The sequence below is a fragment of the Phocoena sinus genome, chromosome 6 (assembly GCF_008692025.1).
Source record: "Phocoena sinus isolate mPhoSin1 chromosome 6, mPhoSin1.pri, whole genome shotgun sequence".
Classification (NCBI taxonomy): Eukaryota; Metazoa; Chordata; class Mammalia; order Artiodactyla; family Phocoenidae; genus Phocoena; species Phocoena sinus.
The window spans coordinates 18,862,521-18,874,431 of NC_045768.1; positions in this window are offsets into that span (position 1 = coordinate 18,862,521).

Sequence of the window (11,911 nt, forward strand, 5' to 3'; positions counted from 1 at the left end):
CATCAGTAAAGTCCCTTAATTATCTAAACAAGTTTGATTATTTCTGTTAAATACAACCAAACTGTCTAATGAGTTCAGTGATGAAAACTACCTCAAACCTGAATATCCTTTCCTACTTATCAAACTCCATTGCCCCAGATATCTTTTCTGTTAGGAAATCATTTCCATGAACAGATCCCAGACACTTTGCCACGTCTCTTCACATCAAACAGAGCCCTGTTTTTCTTTGTGTATAGAAGGTGATTCTTAGCTAGATAATAAAAAATGTTTCCGCAGTGCCACGACTTCTTCCAGATAAATCTGTGTGACTCAAACACAGGCTTAGGCAAAACAGTCGTTTAATTGTCTAGCAATCTACACAAAATAGGACTATTTCTGATCTGAGTATTAGGAGGCTAAATAAGATGATTTAAGATTGTTCCCAAAGACAACTTCCTTGAGACTTTAGTTTATAATCCCATGTAGCATCAGATCAGGGTTGCCCGATCCAAAAACTTCACATGTGGCGTTTTGATATTTATAATATGTCTGTTTTGTGTTTTGTTTTGTTTTTAATATAATATAAGAAAGCATTTCAATCTGTGCTCTGGAGCAGACAGCCTGGGTTTGATTCCCAGCTCTGTCACTTCTGGCAATACAGTCTCATGTGAACTTAGATCTTCTCCCTCTGTACTTCCATTTTCTCCTTTGTAAAATAAGGATAATAGAATTCCCTATCTCAAAGGGTCTTTGGAAGGATTAAATCAATTCTCACTGCAAATCCTTAGAACAGTGCCTAAAACAGTATAAGCACTCAGTCGATAGAATTATTCTTAGTAATATTTTACAAAATATCCAAATTATGTGATGGCTCCTTATCTTAAATGATCTGTTCTGAGTATCCAAACAGAAGTATGGACACTGTACAAGGAATTATATATGCATTGTATATAGACATTATATATGAAGGCATTACATAGTGACAACAGCCATGTGCCAGGATGTTATGACCCATTTTCCACAAGAAGAAACTGGGTCTTAAAAAGTCCATAGATGGTAGGGGACAGAGACAGGACTAGAGCTCCATTCTCTGAAAGCTTAAACCACACGTGTTCCATTCAGTTGTTTACCTATGACTTGATGGTCTCTGCATTTCTCCTGCTTTGGCATAGACCTGCCTTATTTAGCCTCCTCCCAAGGATGAATCCCCTTCTGTCTCCTTCTCCTCATTCCCCAGAGTCCCACTGACTGCAAAACATGGAGAAAGACTGTTCTTGTTGGGTCAAGTTTCCACACTGGGCGAATCATTTGTTTGCCTCAATCAAGGGATCACCTAACAAAAATCAGAAGGTGATTCAAAATCAACTACGGACTCCTCGTTGCCCTCAGAATAAAGTTCATTGATGCATTCAGCCTTTCCACAAAGATGTCCCAATGTTCCAAGCAGTGTACTAGTTCCAGTTACTTAGGGAACTTACAAGGCTGCCAAGATTTGCCTTCTGTATGTTTTTCCAACCTCGGCGCTTGCTACATCCACATCCAACTTTACACACCAGGCTTCATCCACTCTTTGCTATTTCCTGTAATTACCATGCTCTTGCTAATCCCCAGATCTCTGTATGCTGTTGCCTCTGGCTAAAACGCACCCCAAACCTCACCTCCACTTTGCCCAGCTGACATTTATTTGTCCTTCAGGCCCCAGCTCAAGACAGCTCATCTTCTGTGCTCTCTGGCTCCTAAAGGAGATAGAAGCCTTGCTTTGTGGTCCAGCCCTGTTTCTGCACCACCATCCCATCTGCCATAATCTATTGAAATTTCTTGCCTCCTTATGTAATCCTCCACTGGAAGACAGCATTCATAAGAGAGGGATGACAATTTATTCGTATCTAAATCCTTAGCACTTAGCATAGTGCTTAATATATAGTGTAAGCACAGTAAACCTTTTTTTTTTTTTTTTTTTTTTCAGTACGCGGGCCTCTCACTGTTGTGGCCTCTCCCGTTGCGGAGCACAGGCTCCGGACGCGCAGGCCCAGCGGTCATGGCAGCCACTCCGCGGCATGTGGGATCTTCCCGGACCGGGGCACGAACCCGTTTCCCCTGCATCGGCAGGCGGACTCTCAACCACTGCGCCACCAGGGAAGCCCCTAAATCTTTGATTAATGAAGGAATCAGCTATGTAATCACTGAACCAGTGAAGGTGGGATTGAGAGGAAAGGAAGGAAGATGATATTGAGAGTCACCATCTGTCTACCTCTAGTCACAGAAGCCAGGGGAAGTCTAAAAGATAACAAGTTTCAAGGGATCCCAGTTATCAATTCATTTAAACTGAATCCCTGTTGCTTGAGTGCCTGACTTACCAATACCATAATTCTCGTCTATAACTTCCTAAGAAATCATGTGCTCAATCGCAAACTCAAGCAAAAGACTTGGCTTAGGGTATCCTTTAAAGGGAAAGTACTCTGTCTCTCTGACCAAATTCCGCACCAGTGAAGAAAGTGGAAGTGTGAGGGAAATAGTCCTCAGGGGAGATGAATTAGAAGAATGAGTAAAGTTTTCCCAAATTACCATAAGCTGTGTAATATTTCTTAAGGTCTTTGTTGGAAACAACACCTCTCGAAACTAATTGCTTTAGGAGAGTCACACATCCAAAAGCAAACCCAACTCTACCTGTATCACAAAATCTCATTTTCTTTTGGCTTTAGCGAATGACATCAACAAAATTTAATTGAGTATTTATTATATACCCAAGAGAGAGGGATGAATAGGCCGAGCATGGAAGATATTTAGGACAGTAAAAAATATTCTGTATGATCATATAATGATGGATACCTATCATTATAAGTTTGTCTAAACCCATAGAATGTACAAGCCCAAGAGTGAACCCTAATGTAAACTATGGACTTTGGGTGATTATGATGTGTTGATGTAGGGTCATCAGTTGTAATAAATGTACCACTGTGATGGGGGATGTTGATGATAGAGGAGGCTATACATGTATGGTGCCAGGGAGTATATGGGAACTCTCTGTACCTTCCTCTTTTCTTTAAATTTATTTATTTATTTTTGGCTGCACTGAGTCTTTGCTGCTGCACACGGGCTTTCTCTAATTGCTGCGAGTGGGGGCTGCTCTTCGTTGCGGTGTGCAGGTTTCTCTCGTTGTGGAGCATGGACTCTAGGTGTGCAGGCTTCAGTAGTTGCGGCGTGTGGGCTCAGTAGTTGTGGCTCACAGGCTCTAGAGCGCAGGCTTAGTAGTTGTGGCACACGGGCTTAGCTGCTCCGTGGCATGTGGGATCTTCCGGAACCAGGGCTCAAACCCACGTCCCCTGAATTGGCAGGCGGATTCTTAACCACTGCGCCAACAGGGAGGTCCCTGTACCTTCTTCTTAATTTAAATGGCTCTAACAAAATAAAGTCTTAATATTTAAAAACTACCCAAATTCATGAATTCTGCCAAAAATTTACAGGAGGATAGCTCTGTATGGGAAAGGATCATGTCTTTTCTTTTTCTCTGCTGTAATTTCAGCTCCCAGCACTGTATATGCCACAGGGCAGGCACTCTGTACATCTTCCTTGAATAAGTAGGAAATTATTCGTTACTTCATGGTCTTTGTTTTCATCCCAGCCAATGCCATGGCCTCACACTTGTAATATACAGTGTCTGCAGTGTCTCATCATAGGAGTTAGGCAGGTCAAAATTTTATTAAAAATAAACAAAAAAACCCCACAACTCATGGGCGTACTTAAAAGTGAATTTTAGAGGAAAATGAAAAGAAAAACAATAGAAGATCTCACTTGTGTCTCTACATTGAGAACACCGGGTCAAGGAAACTTTTCAAATTTTGAAAAAATTCTAGAAGTCCAGAAAGCTATAGGGTTGGAGACATCTGGAGAAGTGTCTGAATCTTATTCTTTTCCACTGAAAATGTAGAACGTAGGTGCATGTCTTTCTGCACATATAGCCATAGTAAAGTTTTTTGTTTTTATTTTTAATTATTAAGAGGGAGGAAAGGAGGACAGAAGGAAGGGCATGGTTTTTATTCCCCAAATGCAAAACATGCTTTATTTTGCTCCCAAAGGTCTAGTGAGTCCAGAGTTACCATTGAGGGAATGTGTCTGTCAGAAATTCCTTCAGCCAAGTCCAAGCCTGGAAATTCAGCCGCCTCCATTCCTTCAGGGACTCACAAAGCCCCACTATTTCAGCAACATGTCCTTCCACGAACAGGCAGGCCTGTTCCTACCATTTTCTAAGAAAAGCTGCTCTTTGAAACTAGAGACTGAAGAGTAGCCTCTGCCCTCATATCATAAAACTAACCTCTCAGTCCTGACAAGGGAGGACAGAGTTTTATGGGCAGATAAATAATGAAATTGCTTTATCTACCCAGAACAGTAACTGTCTGCTCAACTGGTGAATGGAGAAGCCTGCTGACATGGAGACTCCAGAGAGACATTTTTTGAATCCCAGCCAGTCTTTCTAGTTTAAGAAAGTGTTTCCAACCAATTCTCCCCCTCAGATGGCACAGGCACAGACATAAGAGATAAATTCTTGTTGCAAGGAGGGAGAGAGCGAAAACAGTTCACATCCTTTGGGATGTACCCTGGGGTATCCTGGTGATACTGGAAGATGTACCTTCCTTCTGTCTTCCAGCAGAGGATCTGGAGCATTAACATGGATTCAGTTATATCACATGTTGTTGCACCCTGTGCTAGATACTCCACACGTGCCAACTCATTTACACTCATTAGAAACCTACCAGAGAGATATCTTCCACCCCATTTGACAGGACATTGAAACCCAGGGAGGAACTTTTCATACTCATGGAGTAATAAGTCAGTGGTAGAGGTTGCATCTGGATCAAGATCCAACTGGCTTCAAACCCCCGCCCTTCCCAACACACAGTACTGCAAGGAGAACGTAAAATGGGAAGCAAGAGGCTGAACCTAGCGTTAGAATCTATAATTTTAGTGGCAAGATCAGGAGAACAGGAATTATATACATAGGTCCCAGTCCTGGCTCTGCCACTAACATACCTGGGGCCAGTGCTGAATTTCCCTGGGCCTCAGATTCCTACTGTGAAACAAGTGAGGGTTGGGTTGGCATGAAGTCTGTTGACTTCAGGGCTTGGCTTCTGTTATGTATTTAACAAACAGCAGTCTTCTTGGAGGAGGGCATTTGTCTTATTCATTTCTACTCACGTTCTTCCGTAGTACAGGGCGTGGCGCAGCGTTAGAACCCAGTGAGTGTGTATTCAGATAATGAATGAGCAATTCAATATTCTTCCAAGGATTCTTTGCTGCCAACACGTGTTTCTTATCATCTATAGTGAGGCGTTCAAATTCTCAAGGCAAACGTGAAAACCACTTCATGATCTAGGCCACATCTGCCTCTTCAATCTCATCCTGGCCATGCCTCTGAACCAGCCCTGTGCTCCAGACAAACCCATCTATTTGCAATTACCGAACACATAATGCAATTTCCTCCCTCCTTTTCTTTTTCCTCTGGATATATGGCTCCCTCCATCCGCAATTCCTTCACCTTAACCACACCTTAGCTCTTGCTCACCTGACAAAAGCCTCACCTTGGGGGGCTCCCACCAAGCTTCCTCTCTTCCTGTAAACATTTTCTGAATGTTTCCTATCCTCTCATGAAACTAACTAACTCTACCCTCTCCCCACCCAGGGATTCCCCTGGGCTCCCTATTACCAATAACACGTCAATTCTCTTATTTTTTTAAAGTAGTACTTTCCCCCCATGTGACTACGAGCTTCTTTAGAGCAATAGCCATGTACTAATTTTCTTTGTATCCAGAGACCAGCACAGGATTCAAAATGCAGTAAGTACTCATAAAAAGGATCCAACTCATTCGCTTACAAGTAGTTAGTGGCAACATATTATGTGTCAGGGACTATTCAGGGGCTGGGGAAACAAGGGCGATCCAAACTGATCCAAACCAGGCACGTGCCTCGTCCTGATGTAGTAGTCAACTGGCCACTCAAAAATGCTCAGTTAGGGCTTCCCTGGTGACGCAGTGGTTGAGAGTCCGCCTGCCGATGCAGGGGACGCGGGTTCGTGCCCCGGTCCGGGAAGATCCCCCATGCCGCGGAGCGGCTAGGCCTGTGAGCCATGGCCGCTGAGCCTGCGCGTCCGGAGCCTGTGCTCCGCAACGGGAGAGGCCACAACAGTGAGAGGCCCGCGTACCACACACACACAAAAAATGCTCAGTTAGAATTATTACAGGTACAAAAAAGAAGAGATGGAGGCCCTTAAGAGAGGCTTTGACCCAGTGAGGGAAGACAGTAAGGCAAACCTCCCCAGAGAAAGTAACATGTGAAGTACAAGTAAGAGTCATCAGGAAGGTGGGGGATCAGAGAGGGGATAAATGAGTAAGTTTTCCAGGTGCCCAGGGGAGTGTGTTTTTTCCTAATAGACCCTGAGATTCTGAGGCTCAATTTCTCCATCACCACTAGGGATCGATCCTTATCTCAATGTGTGTGTGTGTGTGTGTGTGTGTGTGTGTGTGTGTGTGCGTTTTGTTTAATAAATTTATTTATTTTTGGTTGCATTGGGTCTTTGTTGCTGCACACAGGGTTTCTATAGTTGTGTCGAGCGGGGGGCTACTCTGTTGTGGTGAGCAGACTTCTCACTGCAGTGACTTCTTTTGTTTCAGAGCAGGGGCTCTAGGTACGCAAGCTTCAGTAGTTGTGGCTCACGGGCTCTAGAGCGCAGGCTCAGTAGTTGTGGCGCACGGGCTTAGTTGCTCCGCAGCATGTGGGATCCTCCCCAACCAGGGCTTGAACCCATGTCCCCTGCATTGGCAGGCGGCCTCTTAACCACTGCACCACCAGGGAAGTCCCTCAAAGTGTGGTTTTTGAGGATAAATGAGGAAATGTACTTTACGTACTACTCACAGCCATTGGCGTAAAGTTTCTGCTTTACAAATGCAATGCCTCTAACCATTCTTTCAGTAATGGCAGGAGAAAGAACATGTGGCTACTTGATAGAATACCCCAAGGCACTGGCTCACACTAAAACATAACAAACTCAATTCTCCCTCCAAGTCATGGGGAGAGTTGGCCTCTTTCTGAATACTCTCTCTAGATTTATTGTGTTTATTTGTCTGTTTACTTTATCAGCTTCAGATTCAGGAGGTCTAGATTTTAGCCTTCAGTTCTCCCACTGACTTACAGATAAGCTCAGAAGTTAAACCTGATGATTGATTTTTTTTTATAAGAACTTCTCTTTTTCCTTCTTTCTTTTCTTTCCTCCCTCCTTCTCCCTTCCTTCCTTTCTTCCTCCCCTCCTTCCTTCCTTCACTCTTTCTCTCCCTCATTAGTTACTCCTGAGTACTGCGTTCAGCCATACCTACCGGGGGCCAGTTGCTGGGTTAAGTACTGGGAATACAGGAATGACCAAGGCAGTCATGTCCTAGCTTTCATCTGAGCTCACAGATGTGAAACATAGCTATGGAATGGCAGTTGGAATAACCACAGTGAAAAAGATTGCGTTACTATGGAAACATGTGACAGGAATCTAACCTAGTCTAGGAGGTCAGAGAAGTTATGTTGCAACTACATCCTAAGGATGAGTAGAAGTTATCCAGGAGAAGGATTGGGGGCAAACCTTTCTAGGATGAGGAAATAGCATTTTCAAAGACCACAAAGATTAGAGGGACTAAAAGATGGTGGTCAGCCTGGCTGGAGAAGATAAGAGTACCCCAGAAAGAGGCTAGAGAGAAGCCAGGGATTTGTTCATGCCAGATGGAGTCGGTCACATTAGGCAATTTGAACTTTATCCCAAGAGCAATGGGAGTGGCAGCTATGGAGATCCTTCCATCTCCCCCCTTAAACTATGCTTTTATTTCTCTAAACCCCTAGCAATAATTCATGGAAACCATTTCCTTCTTTTTCCTCTCCTCCTCCACTAATACCTAGAGGGATCCACCCTACATTTCCCCCCTAGGCTCCATCAGCAGGGCATGATTGTAAGGCATCCCAGCTTGGAGAGTTGCTTTTGGATCCAAGGGTTACAGCTGATGCTGCCCACCTCCTCACTGGCTCAAATAGGAATCAACCAGGAATTACTGGGTGAAGCCCATTCACTAGCTGTGTCCCAGCAATTCATTCACAGCAAGAGGACTGACCCCCCCCCCCCAACCTCCAAAAGCAATCGTGCCTGCTCATTGAAGAATAACTGAGTCAATGGGCCCATTCATGGGCCTGTCCTTGCATCTCAGCTCTCCATTTCTCCAGAGATATATGGCAGGATATCCATATATGCAGCAGTCAGTGGAAAGCCATGGAATGGGTGGGGTGGGTGGAAAATATCTTTTTCTTTACAAATTTATGGAAAGCAAATAGTGCAGTTCTCCTCCCTCGTGATGCTAAATATAACAAGTCACAGATCCTCCTTTTTCAACTTACAGCATTGATTTTTTTTCATAAAGAAGGAATAGCAAAAACACATGAGACAGGCAAATCTGCTACAATCATTGAGTATTGATTCAAAGACCAATTCTTTTTAGCTAGACCCAGAAACCACCTATGCAAAGGACGGCCGGCACGAAGTCTCAACTCAGAACCGAATATTAACAAGGACGTGTTCGTGGTCAGCACGTTCCTCCCAAGGCTCGAAGTCCCCGTCCCCAAAGTCTGTTCCTTTTCCTCTTTCTCCTGCATGGTGAGCCCATGTCCTTGTGTACTCAACTCCTTCCAGACATGATAGTGCTACTTGGTATTAAGGAGATCAAAATTCAGTTTTAGTAGATTACTAACGAGTCCATTCCAGGATTTCTCAGTCTCAATATTATTGACAAGTTGGCCCAAGTAAATGTGGTGGGACCGTCCTGTGCATTGCAGGACATTTAGTGGCATCTCTGTCCTCTTCCCAGCAAATGAAACTATCATCCCTCAGCATCTGTGACAACCAGAAATGTCTCCAAACATTCTACATATCTTCTGGGAGACAAACTTGCCCCAGGTTGAAAACCACAGATCTATTCTTAGCCTGAAAGTGGTAGAATCATCTTCTCACACCTCCAGTATAGTGGAGAACACAGTTCTACATCACACTGCTGAAACATTGATCACTATTCCCTCGAGTTCCAACTTTCTAATGAAATCCAGTAGTCTTATATTCCCTTTGATCTCTCTTCTACATCAGAGACTTTTTGGGTTTTTGTTTGTGTGTCTTAGGCATCCTCTTTTAGATTCTTTCTGACTTGGGAGGCAATACTGCACAGTGGTTAAGGCATGATAGACTTTTGGGGGGGACCTTAATTATTTTTTTTATTAATTAATTTTTATTGGAGTATAGTTGATTTACAGTGCTGTGTTAGTTTCAGGTGTACAGCAAAGTGAATCAGTTATACATATATCCACTCTTTTTTAGATTCTATCCCATATAGGTCATTACAGAGTATTGAGTAGAGTTCCCTGTGCTATACAGTAGGTTCTTATTAGTTACCTATTATATGTATAGTAATGTGTATATGTCAGTCCCAATCTCCCAATTTATCCCTCCTCCCCTTTCCCCCCTTGGTAACCATAAGTTTGTTTTCTACATCTGTGACTCTATTTCTGTTTTGTAAATAGGTTCATTCGTATCATTTTTTTGGATTCCACATGTAAGCAATAGCATATATTTGTCTTTCTATATCTGATTTACTTCACTCAGTATGACAATCTCTAGGTCCATCAATATCACTACAAATGGTATTCTTTTTTCTGGCTGAGTAGTATTCCATTGTATATATACTTAGACTTTGAAGTTATAAGGAAAGTAAGTTTGAATCTAACCTCTGCAATTTAATGGCTATAAGACCTATAGCAAGTGATTTAACATCCCCAAGCCTCGGTTTCCTTAGTAACATGAGGGAAAGAATGTTTACCTTTTAATATTGTGTCAAGAATTATATAATATGATGCAGGTAAAGCACTTTTCAGAGTCTGGAATGTAGTATCTACTTCATAAATCGAAGTTGTCATTTGCTAGTCATTATTATTCATCTCTACTGTTTAGATGCCTCCCCCCTCCAACGTTTTCAAGTTTGTTCTTCCTTCCCTGCTTATCGTTCTTTCTGTATTCACATGTTCTCTTAACGTCGATCCATCTCTAAATTAAGATCATGCAAAAAGTTGCTTCATCATTAACATCCCCCCTGAAGTCTAACCCTCTGCTTCCAAGTCTAGAAAACAGCTCTACTTGCATGTCATGGGATTATATCCAAAGCAGAATGTCAAAAAGCAAACAAGCTCAGAGGTATCAGGGATGAATTAAAAGATCACTAAGCGGAAGGCAGAAGCATGAACCGTTTAAATGACTCAAATGAGGCCATGGCCCTCAACAAAACAAAACAGATATCAAATCCCTTGAGGGGCAAAGTCAAGATTTAATATGATGGGGACGATTTTAGAGATACGTTAACAAACTGTGGGGAGCCTAGATTAAGGAATTCGGATTGAAGAACAATCTGATGAGGAATCAGCAACCCAACCAACCAACCAACATTCACTATTAAAGACTAATTCCATCTAGATGTTTAAATTGCCTACAATATGGTGTAGCAAGCAAAGTGCTGTCTGTATCCCACAGTGGACAGACTTGTCAGGGAAGCTAAGTTTAACTGGTATCATTTAAGGACAAGTTAAAGGATGACAAATGTTAGAAATGACTGAGATCCTTCAACTGGAAAAAGAGAACTTTAAAAGAGATATGGCCATTGTAGCAAAAAGAGTCTCACGCATTCAAGTATTGAAACTGGTTTAATGTGGTGTTAAAAGGCAGAACTAGTAACAATGAGCAGAAATATCAGGGAACTGATTTCTGCTGCTTGACAAAGGATACTCTTACGGCAATGGGAGAGTTCAGCTAGAATGTGTTGTTTAAGGCTAGTTCTTTCCCAGACATCAGAGTTTAGTTAGAGACTAACAAAGTCTTAATCGCAAATATCTTCTTAACATCTGCTTGAGAGATAGGCAGTGGGGTCATGGTTAATAGAGGAGACTTGAGTTGGTGAGATTTTTGCTGGAAGCTGGACTCTGCCACTCTCTAGTCATATGGTATTGGTTAAAGTGCTTCTCCTAGCTTAGCCCCAGTTTCCTAAACTGTAATAAGAGACTGTGATACCTACCGCCTTGGGATGGTTAACAACAAGATTCAATTAGTTCATGTTCATAAAGCACTTAGCATGGTATGTGGAATGAAGCAAATGCTCTGTCATTGATACTAGTTATTTTAATTATATTAGAGGGGAATCTTGCACAGCGTAGGGTTGGGCTAGGAAAATAGGTGGAATTCAACTATAGTGAGCTTTGTGCCCTCTAGTTACCCTCCTGCAAACAATAAAAGTATAGCCAAGACGTTGAAAGGTCAGCACTCCAAGTGCATGGCAGGAGGGAAGCATCTTATTTTTTTTCCCCGTTGCTCATCCAGACGTATCTTGGATGCTAGTTCTTCTCTAGATGTAATATTGAATTGGCTCCATGGCTTGTCTGGTTGCTCTCCAATAATAAAAACACCCCCTGGACAGACTCAGTTCAGTGATTAATATGTTCAGTCCTATGGAATTTTCACAATTTTAACTTCCTTTGCAGTTTAAGGTTCTTCCTACCCCAGGTCAGGTCTACATCAGGTTTGGTGCTCACAGTTGCCTTTCTTTCTTTTTCTCCACCCCCTCGTGAGGATGCCTCTGGCTCCTCCAGGATTGAAGTGAAAGACTGAGGAGAAGCAAAGGCCAGGAAAAGTCCTTCTTCATCAGTGCTGATGTAATCTGACATTGATTTCCTTTGGGCATCATAGTGGGTAAATACAGAGACTAGGTTCAGTGAATGTTCAAAGCCAATCCCTTCTTGTGACGTATTTGTGAGTTCTTTATAGGTGGTCCACCATTGCTTCTGGATATCTCAGATTCAGTTCCCTGCAAGGGGGGCATTTATA